General features: G+C 40.6%; 1 protein-coding gene across 1 annotated transcript in view; it reads right to left on the bottom strand.

Annotated features, from left to right (window-relative positions):
- The window catches only part of SPATS2 (spermatogenesis associated serine rich 2), a 1,115,118-nt gene extending 1,093,305 nt beyond the window's left edge, over positions 1-21,813 (bottom strand). The window contains exon 1 of the mRNA XM_044083679.1: positions 21,592-21,813. The gene's annotated coding sequence lies outside the window, so the exon portion shown is untranslated. The remainder of the gene's footprint in view (positions 1-21,591) is intronic.
- Positions 21,814-22,316: the final 503 nt, after the last annotated feature.

Genomic DNA, 22,316 nt, shown 5'->3' with positions numbered 1-22,316 from the left:
AGCCTTACACTAGCCATCCTGAAGTAAGGTAATAAAGTATGGTCTCTGATACAATGACAAGATTAAACTCTATTCTACACTATGATGCACGACGAGGATAGCACTGCACTTCTGAGGGTTTAGACAGGACATAAGCTCTCTTTGATATTGAACAGTCTAGGTGCTTTCAGGCCCAAAAATAGCATTACAGAGGGATGCTCCACTGAAGTACAGGGATAAAACACTAACTACTACCCAGATAACCTGCGTTCGATTAGCAGCTTGGGTAACTGACTGAGTGACTCGGTGGGATGGCAGTGCCCATTTTGGGTGTGAGGGCATTCACTGCTGATGCTCTTAGAAGTGTGATTCAGAGGACAGCTGCTCTCAAGCATCGGCATCAAGTATGGGAGGTGGGGCAAAGAAGTGGGTAGGACATTTAAATAAATAAAAACAGAACAGAAGCAGAAACGGCCAAGCCCACAGGACCCCTGTAAGATCCACAACCGGCCCACAGAAGTCTAGGGGATAGGGGTTGAAGATAAGCTGGTAGACACTGAGTGGCCATGAGGCACTGAGAGGCGCTCTGGTAAAATATCCCAAGGGGGACAAAAAAAAAAAAAAAATAGAGAATCCACTGGGGGCTGACATGCTCCAAGGACCCTTATATCATTCTTTCACCAACACCGACTGACTCCAAATAAGTGATCAGAGAGAGAAGGAGGTCATTATCCTTGTACATGGCATGGGACAAGGGTTTCTAATCCATCTGATTCCCTTATTCAGGTGGGGACAGAGACAGTGCCTTTGCCCACAAAGTATCTTGAGCTCAAGATGGACAGCTGCAAGCTGGGAATGGAGGGACAACTGGGCGCAATGGAAGGTAAATCAAACAAAAAGTATGTGGCTATTCCATCAGATTGCACTAAAAGTGCACTCATATCCACTTGGTAATTTCTCAATAGAACAGCACTTGCATCTGTAATACTACTGGCACCACTAAATACAGAAGATGTAGTAAGAATATTTTCAACTGGCAGCAGTCAGACAAAAACAATCCCCAAAGCAATACACAACTGAAAATCTTTCCTACCATCTTCTAGTGATAAGCCAGCAAAGAGCAGCAAGGCTAGTCACTTGATAGTGAAGGGACAGCTTGCAGATAGAGGACTCTTGAACACTGCTCTTTTCTTTAAGCTTTTTTTTTTTTTTTTTTTGCAGGAGAGGGGCAAACCTCCCTGCATCCCTGATGCAGAGGAGGGAAAGCCTCCCTCCTCCCTCTCCTGAACTTGTATACTAAGAGACTGCCGTACCTTGGAGAAAATGAAATAGTCTAGAGAATGGCCATCTCACACTTAATAAAGTAGAGAGTCGATCATCCAAACTAATTGGGACCTAGGGTAGTTCGGATAATCAAACATATAATTGAACTGGAAAAAAAACTTCTGAAAATGATTTTGGTGAATATTAAACAAGAAAAATAAAACAAATTTACTGTAAGTACAAAATGGTACATTATAGTATTGTAGTACAAACTCAATAAATAAATAAATAAAATAAAAGCACAAGCGAATACGTATAAAGTTTCCATATTCAGACTATGATTTTCCTACCCCAAAACTTTGAAAGGCTGCGTTTGGGTGATTTTTCCTACCCCAAAACTTTGAAAGGCTGCGTTTGGGTAATTAACATTTCAGATAACAGACTCTCTCTACAGCACTTTGGGACTCCCATAGTAGGTCCCAACATTTCAAATGGTTACCACAGATCAAACTGGTGTCTAGTTTCTCCAGCAAAGCCACTATCAGTAAAACAATTCTGCAATGTTACTATGTCTGCATATGCAGAAATGAAGAAATTCTGGTCAAAGCCTCCTAAATAGCCTACTAGCTCATCTCTGCCATGTAGCCAATAGTAACACCACACATAGATACTGGTAGCCATCTGGACTGCAAGAACATACCACTAAGGTCCCATAAAACTGCAGCATAACCCAGAAACGTCTTACCCCTTGCAAGACTCACAGCCCTCAGGTTGGCACAGGACAGAGTGACAGCTGCCTGTCTTGCTAGGATAAAGGATGGCACTACGGCCCTCAGGTCCCTGTACCTCTCTAAATAAAAATTATGACCTTGCAGTTGCCCAACCCAGCCACTGGGGGATGCACAAGCCAGTGCATTTCTTTGTGCCGGTCCCAAGCCCGGATAAATGGGGAGGGTTGCGTCAGGAAGGGCATCCGGCGTAAAACCTCTGCCAAAAATTACTGATGTGGAGAAGTTTTCATAATTACATACCGGACCGGTCGTGGCCCGGGTTAACAACAACCGCCACCAGTACTGTTAGCCAACAGGGTGCTGGTGGAAATTGGGCTACTGTTGGCCGAAGAAGAGGAGGGGGAAGGTATGCCCGAAGGCAGGAAGAGAGGAGGAAGGTCAGGAGTGTAGTATTGAGGGTAGGAACTTTGAAGGTTGGCAGTATGACTGGTATAGGGAGAGAGCTAGCTGATATGATGGAGAGAAGGAAGGTTGATATATTGTGCGTGCAAGAGACCAGATGGAAGGGAAGCAAGGCCAAGTGTATAGGAGGCGGGTTCAAATTGTTCTGTCATGGTGGATGGCAGAAGAAATGGGGTAGGGGTTATCCTAATGGAACAATATGCCAAGAGTGTTTTGGAGGTGGAGGTGAAGAGAGTGTCTGACAGAGTGATGTTTATGAAGCTTGAAATTGATGGTGCAATGATGAATATTAGTGCATATGCTCCACAAGTTGGGTGTGCGATGGATGAGAAAGAAAAATTTTGGAGTGAGTTGGATGAAGTGGTGGTGAGTGTACCCAAGGGTGAGAGACTAGTGATTGGAGCAGACTTCAATGGGCATGTTGGTGAAGTGAACAGAGGGGATGAAGAAGTGATGGGTAGGTATGGTGTTAAGGAGAGGAATGCAGAAGGTCAGATGATTGTGGATTTTGCGAAAAGGATGGACATGGCTGTGGTGAATACATATTTTAAGAAGAGGGAGGAGCATAGGGTGACGTACAAGAGTGGAGGAAGATGCACACAGGTGGATTATATCCTATGTAGGAGGGCCAGTCTGAAGGAGATTGGAGACTGTAAAGTGGTGACTGGGGAAAGTGTAGTTAAGCAGCATAGAATGGTCTGCAGGATGATGTTGGTGATCAAGAAGCGGAGGAGGAGTGTGAAAGCAGTGCCAAGGATTAAATGGTGGAAGTTAAAAAAGGGTGATTGCGAGGTGGAGTTCAGGGAAGAGTTAAGACAGGCACTGGGAGGCAATGAAGAGTTACCGAATAGCTTACAGCAGAGCTAGTAAGGGAGACTGCTAGGAAGGTGCTTGGTGTGACATCTGGACAGAGGAAGGAGGACAAAGAGACATGGTGGTGGATAGAGTTGTATGAGAGACTGGACACTAAAGAGGGAGAAAAGGACCTGTACCGATTGGCTAGACAGAGGGACACAGCTGGGAAAGATGTGCAGCAGGTAAGGGTGATAAAGGACAGTGAGGGAAATGTACTCACAAGTGAGGAGAGTGTGTTGAGTAGATGGAAAGAGTACTTTGAAAGGCTGATGAATGAAGAGAATGAGAGAGAGAAGGTTGGATGATGTGGGGATAGTGAATCAGGAAGTGAAGCAGATTAGCAAGGAGGAAGTAAGGACAGCTATGAAGAGGATGAAGAATGGAAAGGCTGTTGGTCCAGATGACATACCAGTGGAAGCATGGAGGTGCTTAGGAGAAATGGCAGTGGAATTTTTAACCAGATTGTTTATGAAATTTTGGAAAGCCAGAGGATGCCTGAGGAGTGGAGAAAAAAGTGTTTTGGTACCTATCTTTAAGAATAAGGGTGATGTGCAGAGCTGCAGTAATTACAGAGGGATAAAATTGATCAGTCACAGCTTGAAGTTATGGGAAAGAGTAGTGGAAGCTAGGTTAAGAAGGGAGGTTATGATTAGTGATCAGCAGTATGGTTTCATGCCAGGAAACAGCACTACAGATGCAATATTTGCTCTGAGAGTGTTGTTGGAGAAATACAGAGAAGGTCAGAAGGAGTTGCATTGTGTCTTTGTGGACTTAGAGAAAGCATAAGACAGGGTGCCTAGAGAGGAGTTGTGGTATTGTATGAGGAAGTCAGGAGTGGCAGAGAAGTATGTAAGAGTGGTACAGGATATGTACGAGGGTAGCGTGACATTGGTGAGGACTGTGGTGGGAGTGACAGATACGTTTAAGGTGGAGGTGGGATTACATCAAGGATCAGCTCTGAGCCCTTTCTTATTTGCAGTGGTGATGGACAGGTTGACAGATGAGATTAGACAGGAGGCCCCATGGACTATGATGTTTGCAGATGACATTGTGATATGTAGTGAGAGTAGGGACCAGGTTGAGGAGACCCTGGAGAGGTGGAGATATGCTTTAGAGAGGAGAGGAATGAAGGTCAGCAGGGGGGTGGAATGGGTGGAGAAGAGTGTTAGGAGTGACTTGTGACAGACAGGTACCAATAAGAGTGAAAGGGAAGGTCTACAAGAGGGTAGTGAGACCAGCTATGTTATATGGGTTGGAGACGGTAGCATTGTCGAAAAGGCAGGAGTCAGAGCTGGATGTGGCAGAGTTAAAGATGTTAAGATTTGCACTGGGTGTGACTAGGATGGACAGGATTAAGAATCAGTATATTAGAGGGTCAGCTCAGGTTGGACAGTTTGGAGACTAAGCAAGAGAGGCAAGATTGCGTTGGTTTGGACACGTGCTGAGGAGGGATGCTGGGTATATTGGGAAAAGGATGCTAAGGATGGAGCTGCCAGGTAAGAGGAAAAGAGGAAGGCCTAAGATGAGGTTTATGGATGTGGTGAGAGAGAGGACATGCAGTCGGTTGGTGTGAAAGAGCATGATGCAAACAGATGATCCGCTGTGGCGACCCCTAACAGGAACAGCCGAAAGAAGATGATGAGTTGCCCATACTGGGGTGAGTGAACTTTGTATTTCACCCTGGATGAGATGAAACACTATTACGCTCTTCACTTATGCCTAAAAAGCAGGTAAGGTCCTCACATTGAGTAGCATTCTACCTTCTCCAGGAATGACACCTGAAGAATTCAAATGGATTAAAAAGTGGCTAGTTAAAAGAGGTCATTCTAAAGAGACCCTCTGCATGTCTATATGGGATGAAGTGGTCAATAGACCCACTTTTGTTTCCTCCATAGTGTCTTTTTAGGTCACGTTCACCTGATGCACACTCCAACATACCAAATTCTAATCTGGGTGATATTAATGTAGCACTAATGAATGCCAGAAGCCTAAAAAAAAAGATTCCGAAACAGAGGCCTTTCTTCATAGACTTCAACATTTAGGCAATAATACAGAAACCTGGTTCCTTTTCAGCTCTGACCGTAAGAAACTGTGAAATCCAATACATAATCTCTGGTGGAGACCAGGAGCCTTGCAATTCACCTCAAGGTATAACAGGAGAGCAGTTAGTGCAAATGTTACTGCACTAAGTGCTCTCACAGCAAGAGTCCTTGACCTACCTAGATATAAAACGACTCCTGGCTTAGCTCTCAAAACAAAACGGATCCGTCAAGCTACAGGCCTAATACAGAGTCTCCACAATGTCAAATTCCCCGAGAAGTCTAGAGACCCATCCAAAGGGTCACATCCAGGGACACCCATATTTATACCCATGACTAAGTAAGCAGGCAAGTCAGGAGCAGTTGGAGGTCTAATGGGAAGATTATTTTTTAATTTGCATAAAATAATTAAGTTAACAAAACAGAAGCTATTTTAAAAGAACAGCTCCTTGGATAAAACACTCCAGCAACAAGAACTGACCCAGAAAATAAAGATGAGTCCAGTTAACTGCAGAAGAGCTAATGGTTAGCAGAAATTTTCAAAACTAAAAATACAGTAGGCAGAAGCAAGACTCAAGGCAAATTTGTTACTAATTTCATGAAATTATATTTTTAGTGCTTTTCTTAGCAGGTGTTGGTTTCAGTTGTATTACATGTGAAATGGCTACATGCTGCACTTCCACTTCCTCTTAATTACAGTTACATTATACACACACTTTTTCAGTACTCGTTTTAACATCTTTATTAAATCAGATTTTTTAATAATGTAGGTACACATACAAAAACAGAAAAAAAATAAACACTTTTGTTATTTTCATGTAGCATAATACATTTTCATCTACTCCAACATTACATAAATTGCTCAAATCTTGCCTTCGCTTAAAATTTCACTCCCTCTCCTGAGCACTATTCTGCATGTGTTCACTACAAATATATTATTAAAACCTTGGAAAAAAACTACTTTTTTCTTTGGCTATTAAAAAAAGTCAATTACTTTAAGGAAAATATCACTTTCTTCCAGGGGAACCACACCAAAGACACCAGTGGACTGTGTGACAACAAACATACAAAAGCAATGCTTCCTGAATTAAAACATATATGCATGCATTAACAGTATCTACAGAAAACTCATGGAGCTTAAGTGCATCAGTGACAAGCAAAAATTAATCTACAATAAGATTCACTAAATCAAACAGCTGATTATGATGAAACGGATATACAAAGCATACAATCAAAAATATTCTCTAATGAAACTAACACTGGACTTAATTTCTTAAAAGGTGCAGAGAAACAGTATAGCAAAGAACATTAACTTCCCCAGTACTGAAATAAAGTGATTTTTTTTCCTTCTCTTCGTGGTTGGATAGGGAGAACTATACTACATTAAATCTTACAAGATTAACAAACAGAGAAAACTATGCTGAAACCATAGGGATAAGCTTCAATTTGTTACATGCCAGTTTTAACATGATCCTTCTAAGATACACACATTGACAAAAAACTACCAACCTTAAGGATTTGAGAGAAGATGAAGAATGCAATTGTATCTGAAATACTGAAGAGGAAGTCTGCTTCTGCATAATGCAAGGACAACTACACTAAAGCAACCCCTTCTTCAACTCCAGGTGTACATTCCCCCTTACAAAATAAACAATACTTTGTCACAAAAAGACGCTGCTTCTGCTTGTGTGGCATTTCTACGTATTACGTGACAGAACAAATTATAAAAAACATTTAACAGTGATGCAGGAACTGTAATATAGCAAAAAACATAACTGTTATATGCTTTTGGAAGAGGTTTCCCCAAAGAAAATCATTGGCATGTCTCCTTACTCCACTCAACAAAAACAACCTTACTACTAAATCTGTTACTAGTATAATTCCAAATCATGTTAAAGTAAATCAGACACCAATTTAATAAGCAGTTCAAATCACCAAAATTAAATTCAAGAAATGGAGAATACAGCAACCATGAGAAAGATTCATAAATGGACCCCCAGTTAACAAATTATACTTCTTATACACTTATGACAACCAATGTGCATTTAACCACAAAGCAATTGAGTGAAATTACACATTCAGAAGAATGTTTAAAATTGTGCATAAACCGTTAATCTCAAGCATATTATTTTTATCAACAAAATAAGTGTGGGAAAATTCACTAGATTATAAAAAAGAAAAAAGAGAAATAAAACCCATTTTCTCTGGAAGGACTTTCTGACAAGCAGTTACATTTCAAGCAAATATTCTGCCCCCCCCCCCAAGGACAGTAAAATTGCTGCCTAAATGGGCCATGTGGAGGTCAATCAACATATACAAAGGGGTAGGGAGTGAAATCATACATCGCCCTCCACCCCACTGTACACAGGCAGTACTAGACACCTGGTTCTAGCACATTCCATACAAAAAGTATTGTGCAGTTAATGGAGACAAACAAGCCAAGGACAGTTTCACAATGGCTGAATGTCCAAAGTGACACAAGTCAGCTGCATCCCATTTTCCAAGACGTACAAGTCCTTAAGCAGGTTACAGTTAGGAGGTACAGCAGTTCTCCACCTGTGTAGAAATGTTGGGGAGTGGGGGATGGGGGGGCACGGAGATGAAGACTCAACCACCTAATACACAGTTCTGTCTGAAGATCTGCAGTGTGGAAGCTTCAGCTTGCAACATGCTCATCACAGGGTTGGTTTGTAAAAAGACGAAACTGTACAATAACCATAGTACACCAATATGGGTTAGTTTGATATTCACAAAACAGACATACAAGACAAACAATTCCTTTATTGCTGCTAGCCATGAAACAAAGTAAGCAATTAGCACACACAAAAGACCCACATTTTACTTTACTGTAAAGACTTATATCTACTATGCATTTCTACTTGAATTATACCTCTCAACTTAACAGCAAGAAATCTGGACAAAACCATAAATAAAGTGGGACAAAGGGCGAAAAGTAGGGACAATTTTTAAATACTGCTCTTACAAACTTAGAAAGTTGATAGAACAACATGTTTTTCATTAGCATGGATTTTCTGAAGGGTATTAAGTCTGAAACAGAAAGGTCTCAAACAGAAAGGTCTCATTTTTCAACTTCAGGTCTTTAATGATCTGCCAGTAATTTGTCAGAAAACCACAATTTTATGAAAAAAAAAAAACAGACCAAAAATATGCGAGGCAAACCTGGACATTCTGCGAAAATCTGTGCAGCTGAGAGGTACGAGTCTTGAATCACTAACAGAGTTGGTAAAATAGGAAATGAAGGACGATACATGCAAGGCAGCAATCTGCACAGACACCAGACTAGATGAAGGACAATACACTAAAATACATGCAAGGCAGCAATCTGCACAGACACCAGACTGGATAAAGGACAATACACTACAATACATGCAAGGCAGAAATCTGCACAGACACCAGATTGGATGAAGGACGATACACTGCAATACATGCAAGGCAGCAATCTGCACAGACACCAGACTGGATGAAGGACGATACACTACAATACATGCAAGGCAGCAATCTGCACAGACACCAGACTGGATGAAGGACAATACACTACAATACATGCAAGGCAGCAATCTGCACAGACACCAGACTGGATGAAGGACAATACACTACAATACATGCAAGGCAGCAATCTGCACAGACACCAGACTGGATGAAGGACAATACACTACAATACATGCAAGGCAGCAATCTGCACAGACACCAGACTGGATGAAGGACAATACATGCAAGGCAGCAATCTGCACAGACACCAGACTGGATGAAGTAATGAGCTCTGGTATTAATTGGACTGTCTGCAAGGCTCTCTTCTCTGTAAGTGGGAATGTTTCCTAGTCTGACATCACAGCACAGCACATGCCACGTGTAGATCTGCAGAATCTACTTGCATTGGGAGAGGTAGGAAGGAGACAGCAAATTATAAGACCGAGGTCTAACACAATAAAGTTTTCATGTTAGGAGGATGAAACATGCATTGGAAAAGAGAAGTCTGCCTTTTCCTGTCAGTCATAGCCATGCCTATATATTACTCGCCACCATAAATATCCTGAACTAACTCTTGCAAAACAGTCAAGGAGCACAACGTTGAAAAATGGCTCATAACTGTGGTTAGAAAGCCTCATTCCCCAAACAGCAAGGTTGGCATAATCTCCAGGATACACACTTCAGACTTCAGTGTGCACCGTTAGTATTGCCCATTAGTGGGATTGCTACTACTGCAATTAAAACAGCAAGTGAAACCCCAAGGGAATACCAAAGGAAAACCATTTCTTTAACATGTCAACATTACCCCTATTAATTCCAAGTCAGATCTTTGGGTTCAAGAGAAATTATATGATGAAGTATAAAAGTGTAATCATTTAAACAAAAATTGAAAAATAACTGAAATGCTTTTTAAAATTCATTACCATTTGAAAAGCCCAAAGCCCACAGTTTTGACACTAGGAATGCATACAGTAGATCTGAATAAAACCAAAACTAAAATTATAACTGGCAACTGTATCTTCCCCTGAACAATATCTAGCAAGGGCAAAACAACTTATTTTTATTTGTTAACTGGGTAAGTGGGCTGGTCCAAATACAGTTCTCAACCAAGACCTGGCTGAATGGCAAAATCTGCAGAAGAGAAGTACACAGTTATGAAAGCAATGAGGAGCTCTAGCTACAGTGGGAACAATTAACTAGCGATGGTGGGCAACTTCAAGTATCAAATCTTATTTCAGTACAAACCAGCTATAACAGCTACTGCTCTACAAAATAAGATGATTTAACAGTCTTCAGACAGATAATCACTGGGTACGGGTACAATCTTGCAGGGATACATTAAACAGAAAAAAAAAGGTAAACTATACCATGTTTTAAACAGGGGCATCACCAGCTACAATTAGTTACACTTGTACTGCAGCATATTTCTGTTTAACTTATTTCACCAAGTGAGTAGCTGGGACCACAAAGGTCTCTTTTTAACCATGGCTTACTGACAGTAAGCTGTTAGTCCTGAAATATAAAATTAAGGGAGGGTGGCCTAATGGTTAAGGTGTTTGCCTTACAAACACAAGGTGCAGGGTTTGAGTCTCAAGGGATAATTGGCTAGGCTTAAAATGGCCCACAAGGGCAGTTAGCTTAGTACTAATCTATGAATCTATGCATAAAAGCATTAAAAAATAACGTAAAAGAAGTTCACGCAAGTAAGCAACTAACAGATAGTGTACTCAACCCCATTAACAATATGTGCTTAAAACCAAAGAAGCAAAGTCATTACAAAAATACATACGATGCACATAGTTTAATAAACAGGTAATCAAACGTTATGACCTACAAACAATTAAAAACAGACAGCTTTAAAAAGTTACTAAAACAGGAGTTAAAAGATGATGCATCTTAGAGTAGGTCATATCCACAATGAGGGTAAGAAAGCAGCAGTCCACTCAGTTGGTGCAGATTAATGTTTACAAATTAACCATTAGGAATGCAGGCATAAAAATATGGAATTAATATTAAATGACCCTACAGTGTTCAACATAGCCAGCAAGCTTGCGTTAGCTAGGTCATTAAGACCATTTCAAAAATGCAAAAAGGGTTGAAAAGCTATGGATTCACCGAGCACACCATTCCACAGAGTGCCAACAATGTAGAAAAAAGCTTTCTGGTTAAAATGTACCAAGTTATTGGGGATCTCAATGACACTAATATTCAGATATATCACCAGACTGTTTTTTTACTTATTTTTCTATTAGTTAACTTGGTAAGTGCACTGGTCTGAGGTCCAAAAATGAATTATTATTATTACTGGGTAAAAATAAATAAACAGTACAAGCCATTAAATACACAGACTACTTGCAACATCAATACATACAATCATCACTTGTGCACAGATCCATATTTATGAATTTTAACAATACAAGCACTTGAAGACTGCAAAGGAAAAAAATGAAAGGATTTTCTAGTTTCTGAAGGGACATAAGCAAAAGAGTGGCCCTGATTCAGAAAGGCTACAATAAGGTGTAAACGTGGTGTGCACTTCACAGTCACCATTTCCGATTCAGTGACAGCCCTACCACAGTACTGTACCACAAAGTGGTGCAGCACCTCACTGGCTTGTCTAAGCAGCCTACAGCAAAAACTAATGAAGCATTCTGGGGAAGCGGCCTATTCCAACAACCTCATATCAACATATTGTTCAGCCTACAGCAAAAACTAATGAAGCATTCTGGGGAAGCGGTCTATTCCAACAACCTCATATCAACATATTGTTCAGCCTACAGCAAAAACTAATGAAGCATTCTGGGGAAGCGGCCTATTCCAACAACCTCATATCAACATATTGTTCAGCCTACAGCAAAAACTAATGAAGCATTCTGGGGAAGCGGCCTATTCCAACAACCTCATATCAACATATTGTTCAGCCTACAGCAAAACTAATGAAGCATTCTGGGGAAGCGGTCTATTCCAACAATCTCATATCAACATATTGTTCAGCCTACAGCAAAAACTAATGAAGCATTCTGGGGAAGCGGCCTATTCCAACAACCTCATATCAACATATTGTTCAGCCTACAGCAAAAACTAATGAAGCATTCTGGGGAAGCGGCCTATTCCAACAACCTCATATCAACATATTGTTCAGCCTACAGCAAAAACTAATGAAGCATTCTGGGGAAGCGGCCTATTCCAACAACCACATATCAACATATTGTTCAGCCTACAGCAAAAACTAATGAAGCATTCTGGGGAAGCGGCCTATTCCAACAACCTCATATCAACATATTGTTCAGCCTACAGCAAAAACTAATGAAGCATTCTGGGGAAGCGGCCTATTCCAACAACCTCATAGCAACATATTGTTCAGCCTACAGCAAAAACTAATGAAGCATTCTGGGGAAGCGGCCTATTCCAACAACCTCATATCAACATATTGTTCAGCCTACAGCAAAAACTAATGAAGCATTCTGGGGAAGCGGTCTATTCCAGCAATCTCATATCAACATATTGTTCAGCCTACAGCAAAAACTAATGAAGCATTCTGGGGAAGCGGCCTATTCCAACAACCTCATATCAACATATTGTTCAGCCTACAGCAAAAACTAATGAAGCATTCTGGGGAAGCGGCCTATTCCAACAACCTCATATCAACATATTGTTCAGCCTACAGCAAAAACTAATGAAGCATTCTGGGGAAGCGGTCTATTCCAACAATCTCATATCAACATATTGTTCAGCCTACAGCAAAAACTAATGAAGCATTCTGGGGAAGCGGCCTATTCCAACAACCTCATATCAACATATTGTTCGCCTACAGCAAAACTAATGAAGCATTCTGGGGAAGCGGCCTATTCCAACAACCTCATATCAACATATTGTTCGGCCTACAGCAAAAACTAATGAAGCATTCTGGGGAAGCGGCCTATTCCAACAACCTCATATCAACATATTGTTCGGCCTACAGCAAAAACTAATGAAGCATTCTGGGGAAGCGGCCTATTCCAACAACCTCATATCAACATATTGTTCAGCCTACAGCAAAAACTAATGAAGCATTCTGGGGAAGCGGTCTATTCCAACAACCTCATATCAACATATTGTTCAGCCTACAGCAAAAACTAATGAAGCATTCTGGGGAAGCGGCCTATTCCAACAACCTCATATCAACATATTGTTCAGCCTACAGCAAAAACTAATGAAGCATTCTGGGGAAGCGGGCCTATTCCGACAACCTCATATCAACATATTGTTCAGCCTACAGCAAAAACTAATGAAGCATTCTGGGGAAGCGGCCTATTCCAACAATCTCATATCAACATATTGTTCAGCCTACAGCAAAAACTAATGAAGCATTCTGGGGAAGCGGCCTATTCCAACAATCTCATATCAACATATTGTTCAGCCTACAGCAAAACTAATGAAGCATTCTGGGGAAGCGGCCTATTCCAACAACCTCATATCAACATATTGTTCAGCCTACAGCAAAAACTAATGAAGCATTCTGGGGAAGCGGTCTATTCCAACAACCTCATATCAACATATTGTTCAGCCTACAGCAAAAACTAATGAAGCATTCTGGGGAAGCGGCCTATTCCAACAACCTCATATCAACATATTGTTCAGCCTACAGCAAAAACTAATGAAGCATTCTGGGGAAGCGGTCTATTCCAACAACCTCATATCAACATATTGTTCAGCCTACAGCAAAACTAATGAAGCATTCTGGGGAAGCGGCCTATTCCAACAACCTCATATCAACATATTGTTCAGCCTACGGCAAAAACTAATGAAGCATTCTGGGGAAGCGGCCTATTCCAACAACCTCATATCAACATATTGTTCAGCCTACGGCAAAAACTAATGAAGCATTCTCGGGAAGCGGCATATTCCAACAACCTCATATCAACATATTGTTCAGCCTACGGCAAAACTAATGAAGCATTCTGGGAAGCGGCCTATTCCAACAACCTCATATCAACATATTGTTCAGCCTACGGCAAAACTAATGAAGCATTCTGGGAAGCGGCCTATTCCAACAACCTCATATCAACATATTGTTCAGCCTACGGCAAAAACTAATGAAGCATTCTGGGGAAGCGGCCTATTCCAACAACCTCATATCAACATATTGTTCAGCCTACGGCAAAAACTAATGAAGCATTCTCGGCAAGCGGCCTATTCCAACAACCTCATATCAACATATTGTTCAGCCTACGGCAAAAACTAATGAAGCATTCTGGGGAAGCGGCCTATTCCAACAACCTCATATCAACATATTGTTCAGCCTACGGCAAAAACTAATGAAGCATTCTGGGGAAGCGGCCTATTCCAACAACCTCATATCAACATATTGTTCAGCCTACACTAATGAAGCATTCTGGGGAAGCGGCCTATTCCAACAACCTCATATCAACATATTGTTCAGCCTACAGCAAAAACTAATGAAGCATTCTGGGGAAGCGGTCTATTCCAACAACCTCATATCAACATATTGTTCAGCCTACAGCAAAAACTAATGAAGCATTCTGGGGAAGCGGTCTATTCCAACAACCTCATATCAACATATTGTTCAGCCTACAGCAAAAACTAATGAAGCATTCTGGGAAGCGGTCTATTCCAACAACCTCATATCAACATATTGTTCAGCCTACAGCAAAAACTAATGAAGCATTCTGGGGAAGCGGTCTATTCCAACAACCTCATATCAACATATTGTTCAGCCTACAGCAAAACTAATGAAGCATTCTGGGAAGCGGTCTATTCCAACAACCTCATATCAACATATTGTTCAGCCTACAGCAAAAACTAATGAAGCATTCTGGGGAAGCGGTCTATTCCAACAACCTCATATCAACATATTGTTCAGCCTACAGCAAAAACTAATGAAGCATTCTGGGGAAGCGGTCTATTCCAACAACCTCATATCAACATATTGTTCAGCCTACAGCAAAAACTAATGAAGCATTCTGGGGAAGCGGTCTATTCCAACAACCTCATATCAACATATTGTTCAGCCTACAGCAAAAACTAATGAAGCATTCTGGGGAAGCGGTCTATTCCAACAACCTCATATCAACATATTGTTCAGCCTACAGCAAAACTAATGAAGCATTCTGGGGAAGCGGTCTATTCCAACAACCTCATATCAACATATTGTTCAGCCTACAGCAAAAACTAATGAAGCATTCTGGGGAAGCGGCCTATTCCAACAACCTCATATCAACATATTGTTCAGCCTACAGCAAAAACTAATGAAGCATTCAGGGGAAGCGGTCTATTCCAACAATCTCATATCAACATATTGTTGCCAATGGGTGGGATCGAGTTAAGGGGCAACTTGCAAAGGAGTTTTGTGGACAGAAGTGGCAGGGGTAGGGGTGTGTATATACGTGGCTGCATGTCTGTGTCCGTGTCTGGCTGAGTGGTTGCAATTAGGGGAAGAGACGTGTGTGTATCATATAGGAGTAAATGCAAGTATGGTTTGTAAGTGCGATAAGGTCGGGGGCTGTGTGTGCATGCATATGCATGAATGTGTGAAGTATGGCAGGAGCCTGTCACACCTCCACACTCATTTAGATTGATGAGCAAATCCTGCATTATTGAGGGTGGGAAACACCAGACACCAGGGTCCTCTATAAAGGCAAGTTAAAAGTAAAGAGGGAGAAGGTTCTAATCATGCACCCTTGATACAGAAATCCGTTTGTCACGCAAAAGCCTTAACCCTTAACTGTGAGGTGTTGGCCTTTTTTTTTTCATATAAGTAAAAATATGTAATCTCTTATTATTCACTGATTGCAATGGTCTATGAGTTATGGGGACAAGGCAGACAAAAGTCCAAAGAACAGTGTTCTGTAAAAATCAGGCACAGTTGAGGGGGATAGGGGTGCCATTGTGTGGGAGAAGTAGAACACTACAAGACGCCAGTGAGAATTGATGGTGTACATCTTAGGGTAATTAACTACTACCGATTCAGAGACAGCCCTATCACAGTGCTTTATCACAACTGGGTGAAGCAGTATAGTTAGCTTTCTCTGCTGTCTACTGTAAATGCCAAGGAGGCATTCTGAGGGAGCAACCTATGCTAATTAGCCATGGGCTCACTGAAAAATTTAATACAGCAACTGGACTAGCATCAAGATGGACTTTAATGTCTGTCACTATTGCCTAGCTGAAAGGATCCACAATTTACAAGGGTAGAGACAAACATAAAATACACAAGGGACATTCTTATACCAAGGGACAGATTAAGAGGCAGGTTAGTGAATGTTTAATGCAAGCATGCGTGTAGGAGAGTGCATGGGGAGCTTCTTATGGCAACGCAATGCATGGACTGCCTGTGTAGTTATGGGTGATTCAGAGACATGCAAATTAGCAAAGGAGGACTTTCCTCATTACAGCCATCATGTATCCGAAACACATTTTCCCACATTGCAGAAATAATCCCTTTTGGCTGTAGCCGTCACCATTAGCAGTGGGGTTCTTTCTGACCTCCTGGGTGTGATTAGGATTAAGAATTTTCTAAATAAGCACTACAAGAAGGCAAGCATTACTACAATAAATTGAAACAATTTTATATTTGTCAGAAACTGACAGACAATAATGATCCCTTTTGGAAGCATAGACCATAAGCAGCAAATTTTCTACAAGAACATCTGCAGAAAAACATTTGCTGACAAGACCATGAGACCAAACTCCAGTACTGGAATGACAGCATCTTTTCCAGAAGTGTGGCAGACATCTTTGTTGGGAATTCTGTAACTATACATGGCATCCCTTAAGTACACCGAAGATTTTGTTTTGAATAAAAGCAACATTTCTAAGTGTGCCACAATCAAGACACTCAGAGTGAATTGGCTCTATTATACTGCCAGGGATGGACAAGATATCTCAATCTAACTCTGAGGGAGGACCTTGGTTAAAAGGTACCAAAAAAGTGTAGTCTTGGTTAAAAGGTGTAGTCTTGGTTTTGCTTACATTTATTACAAGCTACTTAGCCTAAGCCAAAAGGTTCATAGGCAAGTACTGCTCTAGCTGCCCTTGTAGGCCATTTTAAACCTACACAATTTGTCTCAAGGGTGAGACTCAAACCCTGTACCTTGTGTCTGTGAAGTAAACATCTTGACCATTATGCCAACTCCCTAAAATTTGAAACTGCCCTCTGTTCGATCTCATGTCTTTCAGATTATGAGACTGGTTGTGCCATCTACTGTACTACCAAAGAAAAAAAAAAAAAAGACTGGCACTTGAATTAATTACACAAGATGTATTAAATCAGTAATAAATGCCCACAAAGCCATACTTAACTAAAAAAAAAAACTGACAACTTACCAACACATTTAATGCAACAAAACTCTGAAAACTATAAACCAAACATCCATACCCCAAACCCTAATAAACCGGCGGCCACGGTGGTGCAGCGGTTAGCGTTGCCACCTCACAGCAAGAGGTTCTCTGGTTTGATTCTCGGCTGGGGTGCCTTCTGTGTGAAGTCTGCATGTCCTCCCTGTGGTCGTGTGGGTTTCCTCCAGGTGCTCCGGTTTCCGCCCACATCCAAAGACATGCTGTAGGTGGATTGGACACTCTAAAATTGGCCCTGGGTGTGAGTGTGTGCCTTTTGTGTAAGGTTGGGCGCTGGGCTAGCAACTAGACACTGTAAAACTTCACTGCCAATCATGAGCGGACAGGTGATCCGCTGTGGCGACCCCCAACTGGGAAAAGCTGAAAGAAGAAGAAGACCAACCAATGGTAAAACAAACATGTCATGTCATAACAGGTTTACAAAGCACATCTACATGAAATACACGCACACAGTTGTGTGATGCACAGAGAAGGCTACTGTCTCACAAACATAATTCCATGTTGCTGCAGCTCAACTTTAAAGGGACACTCTGCTGTCCTTTTCACAAAAAACTGACATTTTGTCAGTTAACAGGAACAACACTCAAAACATCACTTGTTTGAACAGGGCAGTACCTAAATCTACTGCATTCCCACAAAGAAGGTTTAAAAAAAAAACAGTGTGACTGAGGTATTGTCTTACTCACCAACAAGCTGATAGACTCCAAAATGGCAACTGGGGCTCCAAAACTGGACACTACATGGAATAAGCTATTCCAGTCACTGACACTACCAGCTACGGAAATCTCCTGAAGTTAAGCTCCTTTAGGCAATATGCTATCTAACCAGTGGTATCAGTTACCAAATGCTGACAAATCCAAGGCAAACAAACATTTTGCAGTAGTGGAGGCTGTTTCAAAGCAAGGTACAGTTATAGCCAGCCACACTGAACACTGATTCAGCAGGCAGCCAAAACATCAACAGTTTAAAAAACTACATTTTTCCAGATATGAAAAAAGGGCATGTAAACAGGTGTGAAAGTGCTGCAGTTTTTTCCATTTTAAGACATGGGTGAGAGAATATTCACACCAAACCACTGCAGGTTTTTATATTTCTGAAGAATTCAGTCTTTAAAATACTGTTAAGGCACTTCCCTCAGCAATAAACTCATATCTACGACAGTCTAGTTATCAACAGAAACTTTGCTAGGCTGTTCACAAAGCAGAGTAGGCAAAGAAACTTGACATTAGCAGAAACATAATTCCTAGGCTTATTCAAAACAATTTCCTGGTCAGCAATTCAGCTGGCAACACTCCAGGCACTAATAAGACCAAGTAAAACGTGGCAAAAAGTACTTCCCTAGCACAGATTTTTTTCTCATTATGAAAGCAGTAAAATATATATATATATTTTTTTTTTTTTTTTGTCAAACTAATCTAACGAAAAGACATTTAATAATCAGCTTTAAAATTCCATTCTGAAATTATGACTTTGTAAAAAAATTTAAATGAATGGTTCTCCAATTGTGCCATTTACAGAATGCTTCCTAACAAGCTCTGTTAACTGTTGAGTAGTGTCAAGGTACATACAGTGAAACAATTTTAACTTTAAAGTAACTACTGTAACAAACACTTTTTAGATATATATGAACATTTACACAACCTGGTCATTAAGTCACTAAGGTATCTGCAAAACAAAGAGAAACAAAAAACAGGAGAGTTTAAGTATACATTGTGGGTATTTGCAAAAACTGCATAAATTCCTGAACTTCTACTATATGAAACTGTTGGGGGGTGTCAAGTCTAACTGCTATCATCATGAAGATACTCACAGAAGCTTAATTTTTGTTTACAAATCTCCCCAAGAGCTCATATACGATTAAGAAATATACTCATCTTCTACTGTTACCCCCCCCCCAAAAGAAATTGCTTTCAAGTTACTCAAATCTGTATCTATACAGAACTAGGAAGGCTTCATGCAGATTACATTATGAGCAGATGTGTAACCATACATCACTGGACTTCTATGAAAAATAGCAAACAAAGAATGATAAGAACCCCAAAAGCTTCAACAATTTAGAACAGTGCATCCAAACAACAGATTTAATTACACTTCCTCCAGAAATGCGAATCATACATCACCAAAACACAAACTACTGATATGCAGAATGTCTTAGTCAAATCAAAAATCAATTATGAAGTTTCTAAAAACTAAACAGCAAGGAATAACTGAGCAATTAAGAGTATTGCCTCACTTAAGAGGATGCCGGACAAAACCACAATGTCATACAACTCAAAATCCACAGCTGCTGCTAGTAAAATATACAGCTGCACCCCTATCCCCCCAAAAATGTTTCTGCACTGTGGTCAATTAGTAACTTAAATTAAATCAAAATCACAACAGGTGTGCTCCTCTTTACTTATCAGGGCAAGAAACCAGCTTGCAAGCAGCATTGCTATCACAGCAATGACCAAAATAGCCATTAACTAAGGAATCAACTGCCACATACATGAACTAAAGAATCAGTGTTTGGTCATGACAGACAAGCCATCACAGTATGTATTAAAACAATAAGTCATCCCCCGTCTAATAAACGTTTTGATTCTATAACAGAACATTAGCTTGTAAATCAAACAATTAGGGAAAAAAAAAACCCACAAGTGTCCTAAATCACACAAAGGTGCCATAAACCCATCTCGCATTACATAATACAAACAAGTAAAAAAAATGCATTCCGTTACCTAGTACAAAGTGCAATGGAACATAAGTTTTCCACAGACCTTTTGTCAAAACGGCTTATCAGAGCAGAGCTTAATCAACTTTCACAGTTCAGTCAAGAAAACACATAGCAGGTATGTGCTTTGGACAGCAATATCTCATTTTGTTCATTTTTGAAAATGTCCCCACTGTGGTTAAATTTTGGATGGGGTTATATAATAATGCCACAATGTTGTTAATTTCTACGTGACCAACTATAAGCCAGTCAATCACACAAACTAAAGTGACTGCTGTGAAGACAAACACAAAACTAAAATGATATCCAAAAACAGAACATCTAACCCTTACATGCATGCATCACCTTGTGTGCAATTGTGCCTGCTAAATAAATACATGTTTTATAACATCTGTACTTGAAATCTGACAAACTGTTTGAGTTTTCTGCAACCTTTCCTGCCACCTTCCGGTAAAGAACTCCCAAACAAAACACAAAGTAGTCAAATTATACCTGCTTGGCAGACAATAAAATTCTAATGGTTACAAATGCTTACAGACTATAAACGTAACCACAGTGTTGCTATCAAGCCATTAATATGGGATAACACGGTCACCCAATTATATGTAGGTACTCAGCAGTTTTATAAAAGTATTAAGCAAAATGCCATTCTAAAACTGAAAAGCTCTGGTACATATGTTTCTACGAGTATTACAAGTCTATAACACTAATCACCCTTATAACCCTATAAAAATCTGACATGGCAATTCAGAGCTATGCCCCCAACTAGACTATTAAAATCGACCGTTCACCTACGAATGACACATTTCAGTCAATAATTATACTAAGTACAGACTCACACATAAATGAAAACACACACAACTATTCATTAATGCAGAAACACTGATATGCAAAACAGCTGTAGTACTGCTTGTTCATTTCAGACTTCAGACGCTGCCCTTCAGCTATTTAGGAAATCTGTTAGCATTTAGCTACGTGGCTTAGATGGTAAATGGGAGCATTGCAAGAGGATGCACAGATGTTCACTCCCTCCAACCAAAGTTCTGGCAACATTTGTCACAACCAATAAACAGACACACTGCAGAAAAAACAATGTTTTAAAACTGTGATCTATCACTTAACCCAACGCTAAAGGACACAAATGGGAAGACAAGAACCCGCTAGGACTATACAGGAAACAAATCTGTATAAAACAAACTACACTGCAGGCAAGTCTAAGAGTGGAACTATACAGATCGTTACTATACAATCAGCATAAACAGCTAAAACACACGAAATCCGCAGCTGCTAGGTACTCAGTTCCTCTAGTGAAATGATAGGATATATATGACCCATTGAAAAAAAAAAAAGAACAATACCCCCCCCCCCAAAAAAGAAAGAAACTGCAGACCAATCACAACCTTACACTGTAAGTGCATCAAACATTTAAAATGCTATGACAACCACATTTTGTACCTTCACCAAGACAATAGCACCCATAAAGTGCCCAGCACCCCTTCAGCAAGTACCAACCCAGTGGTTATTTTAGATCAAATGCCCCAGCTTCATACACAGAAACTTTCCGTGAACCCTGCAATACCACTCCAGTTCTCTTACCCCGGCAAAAGAAAGATCGGCGCACTCTGATACACAGAGTGGCATAAAACACTATGTTCCCTCATTTCCCCAAATAAACCCGTACTAAGAAGGCCGGTAAGATTCTTACCCCTTACTGAAATCCTCTCTGCATTAGTACCACCGGTGGCACTGCTAACAGCATCTGTGACTGGGATGATCACTCTGGGTTTCGCCTGCGTCACTTCCTGGGAACTGTGTACACGCACACGCCAAAGTCACGAACGTGCATTAAATAAACCTGTACCTCAAAGTGAAAAAAAAAATGTTGAAAACAAAATATTTAGCCACCCAGCCACATTAACTCGCGAAAGAAAGTGGGACGTTCTCACGAAAAGGCGGGACTGATACATGATGGGGCCAATAAGAAGCAAAGAGTAACGCCACGAGTTACTCTAGGCGGGGTTAAAGGGAGAGGGCGTAAGTCCGGTTCAGCTGCTGCATCCAACTGGAGGAGAAGAGACATCAAGTCGCTTTAAACACGAGCGTGCGGATTGAGCTCTAAATGAATCAAGCTAAAAAAAATACGGGAATAGACTGAGCGCCACCTTGTGTAGAAATTGTGGCATGACTGGAAACGGGGATTTTTTTTTATGACAGAGTTCTTAAAGATCAGTGCCGGGTGCCAAATCTCTCAACTGTCCAACCTGATATTAACTCTGATTTTAGCCCTGTCCCTCTTAATCTGAGCTAAAACTTTTGATTTAGAGGAAAGGCGGTGAATTGCACTTAATAATGACTAATTAAGAATACAGGCTTTTTTTATTTTAGAAAATGTATATTAGCTCGCATTCTTTTATTCTGTCAATGTCTCAA

Source organism: Protopterus annectens, chromosome 9.part0, assembly GCF_019279795.1.
Source record: "Protopterus annectens isolate FY-2018-M chromosome 9.part0, PAN1.0, whole genome shotgun sequence".
Lineage (NCBI taxonomy): Eukaryota > Metazoa > Chordata > Ceratodontiformes > Protopteridae > Protopterus > Protopterus annectens.
The sequence above is the reverse complement of the archived record's forward strand: the minus strand, read 5'-3'. Positions and strand labels throughout refer to the sequence as shown.